Below are 7763 nucleotides of genomic sequence, written 5' to 3'. Positions count from 1 at the left end.
CATGTATTAGGGCGTTGAGGCCCAATATGATTCATTAAGCGTGTATTTTGGGCAACGAACCCCAGTATGATTCATTGCTCATTTATCTAAAGAATATGACACTATAGTCATTTATATGAATGGTATGCATGCATGAGTGGGATTATAACTACTAGGCATGCTTATTATTACTTGGTAATGTGTTTTTAACTGCTTATGAGCATGTTGAAGTTTTCTTGCTGAGCCTTGGCTAACAGGAGCTATGTTGTGTAGGTAAGGGGAAAAGAAAGTCGGACCATCCTTGAGTTGGAGCTGCTCGACCACCACGGCCGGGGTTTTTCAAAGGAACTAATATCAAACCCTATATTGCCACTAAGGTCGGCTGGTTGTAACTTTTCAATTGCATTTAACCTTTTCAAATGTTAGTTTGGGATCCCATTTATGGAAGTAAACATTTTTAGTAAAACGATTATGCCTTTGACCAAAAATTTTAACCCTAAACCATTAATCATGTTTAGTTACACGGTTATGGCCAAATGACTCGTTTAGTGAGTCTAGCACTATTCAAATACACAGTGTAATGGTCCTTGATTAGGAGGGTGTTACACAAGCACACCTTATCAAAGTACTTATCAACAAGCCCTTGAGATAGGTCCTCCTGAAGCCAGAGTCCTCCAAGAGAATCCTTAAATGGGTAGTCGAGCTTATTCAATTCGACATATCATATCAGTAGAGGACCGCCAACAAAGGGCAAACATTGGCAGACTTTATTGTTGAGTGAATAGGGATAAACGACGAACCAACGAACAACACATGACCCAACTACAAACCACACTCTACTTTAGGAATCATTGGACCTAGTTGAAGAACTCCCAGATGCTGCTCAGCTCTGAGTAGCTTCTTACCAACAAAATTTTGCCATGTATTTCAATTCCAAAGTGAAATATAAAAAATTCATGGCTGGGGACTTGGTGATGCGCGGGTTTTCTTGGTAACGCGAGACCCAAGTGCTGGAGTGTTGGGCTCAAACTGGGAAAGCCTACCAAGTCGAGAGCACTATCTGTCATGGGACATGCAAATTTGCTCTACTAAACGGGGAGTTAAATCCTTACACCTCTGCTGATATTACAAGTAATGAAAGCATCTATGTATTTTTTTATTTTATTGTTCATGTATGTAACCCACGAGAAATTATTGTAAATCGTGTACGCAAAACATGACAGATGAAATTCAAGAGAATTGCTGGTATATTTTATGTTTATTTTTATTTATTTTATTTTATCACTCGAGAATGAAAACCTAAGTCTTCGATCACTTTGGGGGGTATAAGAAATGGGTTATTCATCTTACGAGAATAACTGCTCGCTGAGTAAGACCTAGGGAACTCAATAAGAAGAACCTCCACTAGGTACCTTAAGAGTAAACCTAGTATCACAAAAACTTACGAGAGTTGACGAGCCTAGAGAACTCATCAAGAGGAACCTATGTAGGGTACCTCAGTAAAGCTAGGGCCATAAAATCTAGTCTATCCAAAAGTATGCTTGAGAACTTAGCTTACTTCTCGAAGACCAAGTACTTGAGAAACAAGCTAAGTGTCTGAGGCTAAAATAGGGACACACGAAGTCCCGAGTTGTCTAAAACTTGGGCCAACAAACAAAGTGGATAAAAGAGAAGGTGAAGTCAAATTTTTCGTTACAACCAATTATGTAAGGAAATTGGTGAAACCTTTTATTTTTTAAGTCCCATCTGCGATATTGCTATGCAATGTACAAAGTAAAAAAAAAACTAAATACAAAAAAGTAAATTACAAAGAAGCCACAAGTATAGCATAAAAAACTATAAAAAGCTATTAAATGTGCAATTAGAAAAAAGTGCTCGGGAGCTCGAGTGTAGAGTCCCAAAATATTTACTTAGCTAGCTAGATAGTAGTAGTAGTAGTAGTAGTAGTAGTAGTAATAGTTAGTATTAGTTGTAGTATGCTAGTTACCGTGGATTTTGGTTCATGTCGGGACTTAGTTGGAAACTCATAGAAACAGTTATGGATTTTATAAGTTTAACCTATAGTTTAAGAATATTAATTATAACATAAATTTTGATTAAAAATTTTGGTAATAGATATATATTTATTATAACCTATGGTTTAGATAGAGCTAATGAGAGTGTGCCACTTGTCATAATTATGATTATTAAGGAATTAAGTATTTTTGATGGATAGTTTTAATAAATGAAAGATCTAGAAGCTCTAGAACCTTCCAGCAGCTGTTAGGATCGTAATGTGACTCAGTCAAAGCTGTTTATCCAATTCAAATTATGCCGAAAAAGTGCAAATACATGTTTAATATATCAACGTATGACGATATATCGCAACATAGGGGCCGATATATCACCTACGAAAGATATGGAAAACGCGTCAACTTTGCACAAACGATCAAACAGGGCTCGGGAAGACAGGGGGAGGCGATATATCGCCTATAGGGGGCGATATATCGGATCCATGTATGTATTTTTTAATGTTTCATTTTTTAATTTTAAAAATACCTTTAACCACTTAGACCTGCCTTTGAAAGATTTTGACCGAGTTCTGGGCGTCTGTTAAACGAAAATTCAAATATTTTTCATTTTATAATCATTTATTTATTCAAATTAAAAGGGGTTAGTTTCACTCCTTGAACTCTATAAATAGGACCTAGTGCTCAGCCATTTTCTTCATTCTTTAAGCATTTGATCAGAGCTTCCAAGGTGCTAGTGTTACTATAGAGAGATACACTTGGGTTTTGGGTTAAAGCTTTTTCATTATAAGCTTTTATGAACACTTGGGAAGTGTGAAATAGTTTGATTTCGGTATTGAGGTTTAGACAATTCCATAAGGTCATTCAAGGTATTCTTATTCCTAAGTTCAGTTCTATATGGTTCTTTAGTTTTCTTTTATTCAGATCCAACTCTTCTTATTGATTTTTGTATTGGTATTTAAGTTCTTGAAACTTAAGGTTCTTCTTGGTAAGTTTCTTCTTGGATGGTTTAGTGTTCTTTTTCCTCTCTTTTTCTTTAGATTCTCACCATTTTACTGTTGGTTTATAGGAGTGTTCTGATCTCGTTCTTGTTCCCAATTATCTCGACTTTTGGTAAGGAAAATAGGATAGATTTTATGTGCTTATATGTTATGTTATGATATGATATGTTTATGTTTTGATATGTTTATTATATGATATGTATATGTATAGTATGTCTTATAGTCCTTGGGCATATGACTTGTTTAGATAACAAGCCCCAAGAGTATGTTTTATAGTCCTTGGGCATATGATTTGTTTAGATAACAAGCCCCACAAATTTATGGGCATATAATTTGCTTAGCTAGCAAGGCCCAAGAAGTATGATGGTCATTCTAGTCCTATATGATTTATGTTTTTGATAGTCATATGAATTTATAGTCTATGATATAGTCTTATGCTTATAAATTATGATGTATGTTTTTAGTAGATTTTCCTTGCTGGGCATTAGGCTCAGTCCTTTATTTTTAGTGTGATGCAGGAAAATAAATATGGAAGGCAGAAGGATTCTTGGCAGCTTGGTTTATGTGTTAAGGATGAATGGAATGAATGGACTGCGTGTCGATCGAGGATGACGTCATTTAGTCTTTTGAATCACTACTACAAAATTGTACTTAGACGACATGCATGAGATGACGTTTGTAGTAGAACTGTTGTGTCATGTTAAAAATATACATGATACAACAGTCGCTCACAAACTATTGTGCCATGCACATTAAAACTCACATGAAACGACAGTTCTAATGAGACTGTTGTAACATGCCTATTTTTGACATGAGACAATATTTCTACTTAAACTGTTGTCTAATACAATACAAATTTTCTAATCAATACCAATTTTTAGACTATAAAGAAATATTTCCCTCTAAATTTATATTATCATTTATTTGGATAAATAATAATGTATATCCAATTGGATGAAAGGTTTATCCTAAAATTTGTGAGATTTAAAATAAATTATGATTTAATTATAATATTTGGGATTAAAAGAAAGAATTTTCATTAGTCATGATTATTGAATTAAAATATTATTTAATTAAAAATGGGGTTTTGAAAAAATAAAATGAATTTAGTAAAGGACTTAATAGAGATGATTTTTGAAATTTGGGGCCAAAAGGAAATTAAAGAAATTGATTTTATAATAAGATTTTATTTAATAAAAGTAAAAAACTAAAGATATTATTTTATTTTTCCTTTGACCTTGTTTCTCTTTTTCCGATTTCTTCTTCTTCTTTTTTTCCCCAATTTCTTCTGCTGCTGCTCGTCGTCCCTATCAATGAAGCGCTGAACGAGACAAACATTGTTGTCTCTGCATCCGAGCATCTCATTAATTTTCTGAGCACGGCAAAGGCGTAACTTTTGGGCAGATTTGGAGAAGCAAGAACTTCCGGTGTCTGGGAAAATCTGGGTAAGCATCTCTTTCAAATGACATTCTTTCAGATTTTATGATTTCCGGCATTAGCATATTTGGTTGTTCTTTGTGGTGAATTTATTATATGTGGGAAATAGTTAAGTTCTGTTCTGGGTTTGATAATGGGTTTGGTTATTTGGGACTTGTTCTCTGCAAATGCGAATTTGTAAGGGTATTGACTCATGCTGTACCATTGTATGTCTTCGTATTGTAAAGAAAGAAGAAGAAGAAATTACAGTAAAGCTATGGGCAGAAATCAAGATCGTAGTTTCTATTATCTTCCATTTGTGTTTCTTTCATTGTTTTTTTCTTTTTTAGCATCTCTGTATCTATCATTGTGTTATTCTATAAAATTTCAAAGTAAAGTACTGAGGTGCTTACTCTCAAAATTCCCAGATTTTATTTTTGTTCATAGAAAACTTGTTCTACTTTTGTCTACAATTTGACTGATTTTAAGATGAATTGTTTTTCAGGTATTTCTCTGTTTTGTTATTATTTGTAAGTAGCTTTTTATGGGCTGGTGTGTTGAGTAAGGTTAATAAGACAAATATATGCTATAAAACAAGTACAAATATAGTTTGGTGAAGTTTTAATCTTACCCCTAGCGGAATGAAAGGTAGCCAGTAATGGTTGTAAAACACTGCAAAAACAGGTCATGAATACACAATATTACCAGTTCAATATATAAGCATATATATAGCGCTTACGCTGTAACAATGTTGACTAAAAAATTCGTCTTACCATGGGAACAAATAGCGGAATGTAGTGGTGATATACCTGGCACAGAAAGAAGGAAAGTGCAATGGACAGATACTTGTGGGAGTGAGCTTGCTGAAATCAAGGAATTTGAGCCCAGGTATGGAATTCTTATAATTCACTCAAGGTTTTGATTCTTTCCCTTTATAATTTATGCTTTACATATTAGCTGATGATAAAGTTCTGTATTTTTTCTTTTCTCTTTCTCTACCTTTATTTATTTTGTTTTAATATGTTTGTTTTCGTCCTTGTTTAGTTGATCGGACTTATAATTTATTACTTCTGGATATGAAAGAAATTTTTATTAGATTATTTATGTATAATACTTGAATGTATGTGTGACTCGTTGTTGGTTCTCTGAGTATCATTGGACTTTGTTTACCTTTACCAAACTGATGATTGCTTATCTATAATTAAGCATGTTGCGTATGACTTGTAAATATAATGAAGGAAATGAGAATTTAGGACTGAAAGATAATTTCATCTTATATTTCATGGTGGTTATGTGTTTTCATATGTGAGACAGATATAGAATTTCATGAGTTTTTACACAAAAAGGAAAATTGATTGGAGTTCTAATAGGTGTCTGTCCTTTTGTGTTAAGTTTGTCTTTAAATGTTATTGGCAGTTAAGATTTAAGAAAACAAGTTATTAAAACTTGTGAAAATCTGCAAAAGTAAGCTGGGCCAATCAATAATTGGTTTGTTTGTGTTAGAGATTAATGCACCAGTGGCTGAGAAATGCATATGCCACCTCAATTAATTAAGTATATTATTTATTGTGTGTCATATATATATATATATCTATATAAGTTGAATATAGTTTTTGTGCATGCTAAACATAGTATATATATTGTAGTTATCAGTCCCTTTAAGTTGATTACTCTCTTAGACAGCTCTCTAGGCCATTTTCATTGGATTATGACCAATGAGACAATTGAAACTTAATGCTCAGCTGCAACTATGTGTTTTCATCTATACATGCCAGATTATTTCAGTGTTCGATTTCGATTTCATCGTTGACAATTAAATTAATCCTACACACATATATATATATAAATATTATTTAGTTTCACCTCCTTTTATTATTATTATTAATTGTATTTTTCTTAACCATGCATATATGTAACCCACGGTGTAAGCTTTTGTACCCTGTTATTCTAGCTAGCTAGTTATAATGCTATTTCTTGCTAATATAATGAATAATATAAGAGTGTGTGTCTATTAATATATAGGAGTATATTTTGCATCCCGTCCACCCCATAACTGTTAGATCAATGGTTGAGTTAATCCTATGATTATTAATCATTGGAACTCCTCAAAGTTCATCAAATTAAATTTAGAGTACATGCAGTGCATTCTCTGTTTCTTTCCTTTCCTTTTTTGTGTTTGTTTAATTTTTTTTTTTTTTGGCTAAGATTCTTTTTTGATTTGATTACTATAAAGATATATATCTAAAATGGTATGCATGATGATACAACTTTGATGTATTGATGCCTAGCAGTTTGTGCTTGTCCTGCCAGAAGAGTATAATATTAATATAGCATATTTAAGAGAGATAATTGGAATTTTGGTGAAGGTGGGGGAAATGATAATAATATATATGAGATTGGTCAAGAAATATATCAATCCATATACAAAATAAAAGTATAGTTGAGACATAGTTTTCATATGGAGTGGCCGGACTAGGCCGCTACCCATTGTTCTACAACTTAAAAACTATACAAAGATTCTTAATTGGTGTAACACATCAACTTCCTCAATAGTACTTTCAAATTCCACATCTTTTTCAATTAGGTTTTCCTAATGAGCTCCTCGTGTTTCACACTATCCATATGTGTGCCCTATATATATTATAGTTTATAATAATATTTTTCTGTATATATATAGATATATTGATTGATCAATTCAAATAACTTAAAAGCAATCAATAAGACAAATCTTCCACTTATTAACATTTTATTATTAAATTTAAGATCATTCATCCCTATCAAATTATTTTACTTGGTAAAATATTTTGAATTATTGTATACGGATAGAAAAGCTTCTGTTTGACCCCTATACATTTCATTCAGAAAATGACAAAATCATTAGTCCCATGGTAATAAGCAAATAAGTAACTAAGTCAATCTATCACTCATTTAGTACCCGCATCTACCTTTAGCTGTCATAATTGCATTTTTTTTTCCTTTCACAACAGTAATAAAAAAATTGACTGGATATTAGACCTATTTTGTTATAAATTTCGATTAACATCGCAAGTATAGACAGCTAGGTTTATATAATATGCATATCATCCTTAGATCTAATCCATTATATTGAAAATTTTCTATTTAAAGCAATTATGCATCGCCTGGCAAGCGATGTGTCGTCATCATGCGGGCGATTATCAGGTACATTTGCTGGCAGTAGTATTATTATTCTTATATTCTTTTTAATATTATACATGTGTATTTTAGAGGAGTTTGAATATCTTAAATATTCATCCATAGTGAAGTAGGTTCTGGGATTATAATTGTGTGCTGTGGTGATAACGGAAGGTTGAAAACTTGCATGTATTAGTGAAGTAGG

This window comes from Humulus lupulus, chromosome 9 (genome assembly GCF_963169125.1).
Source record: "Humulus lupulus chromosome 9, drHumLupu1.1, whole genome shotgun sequence".
Classification (NCBI taxonomy): domain Eukaryota; kingdom Viridiplantae; phylum Streptophyta; class Magnoliopsida; order Rosales; family Cannabaceae; genus Humulus; species Humulus lupulus.
Note: the sequence above shows the minus strand (reverse complement) of the source record.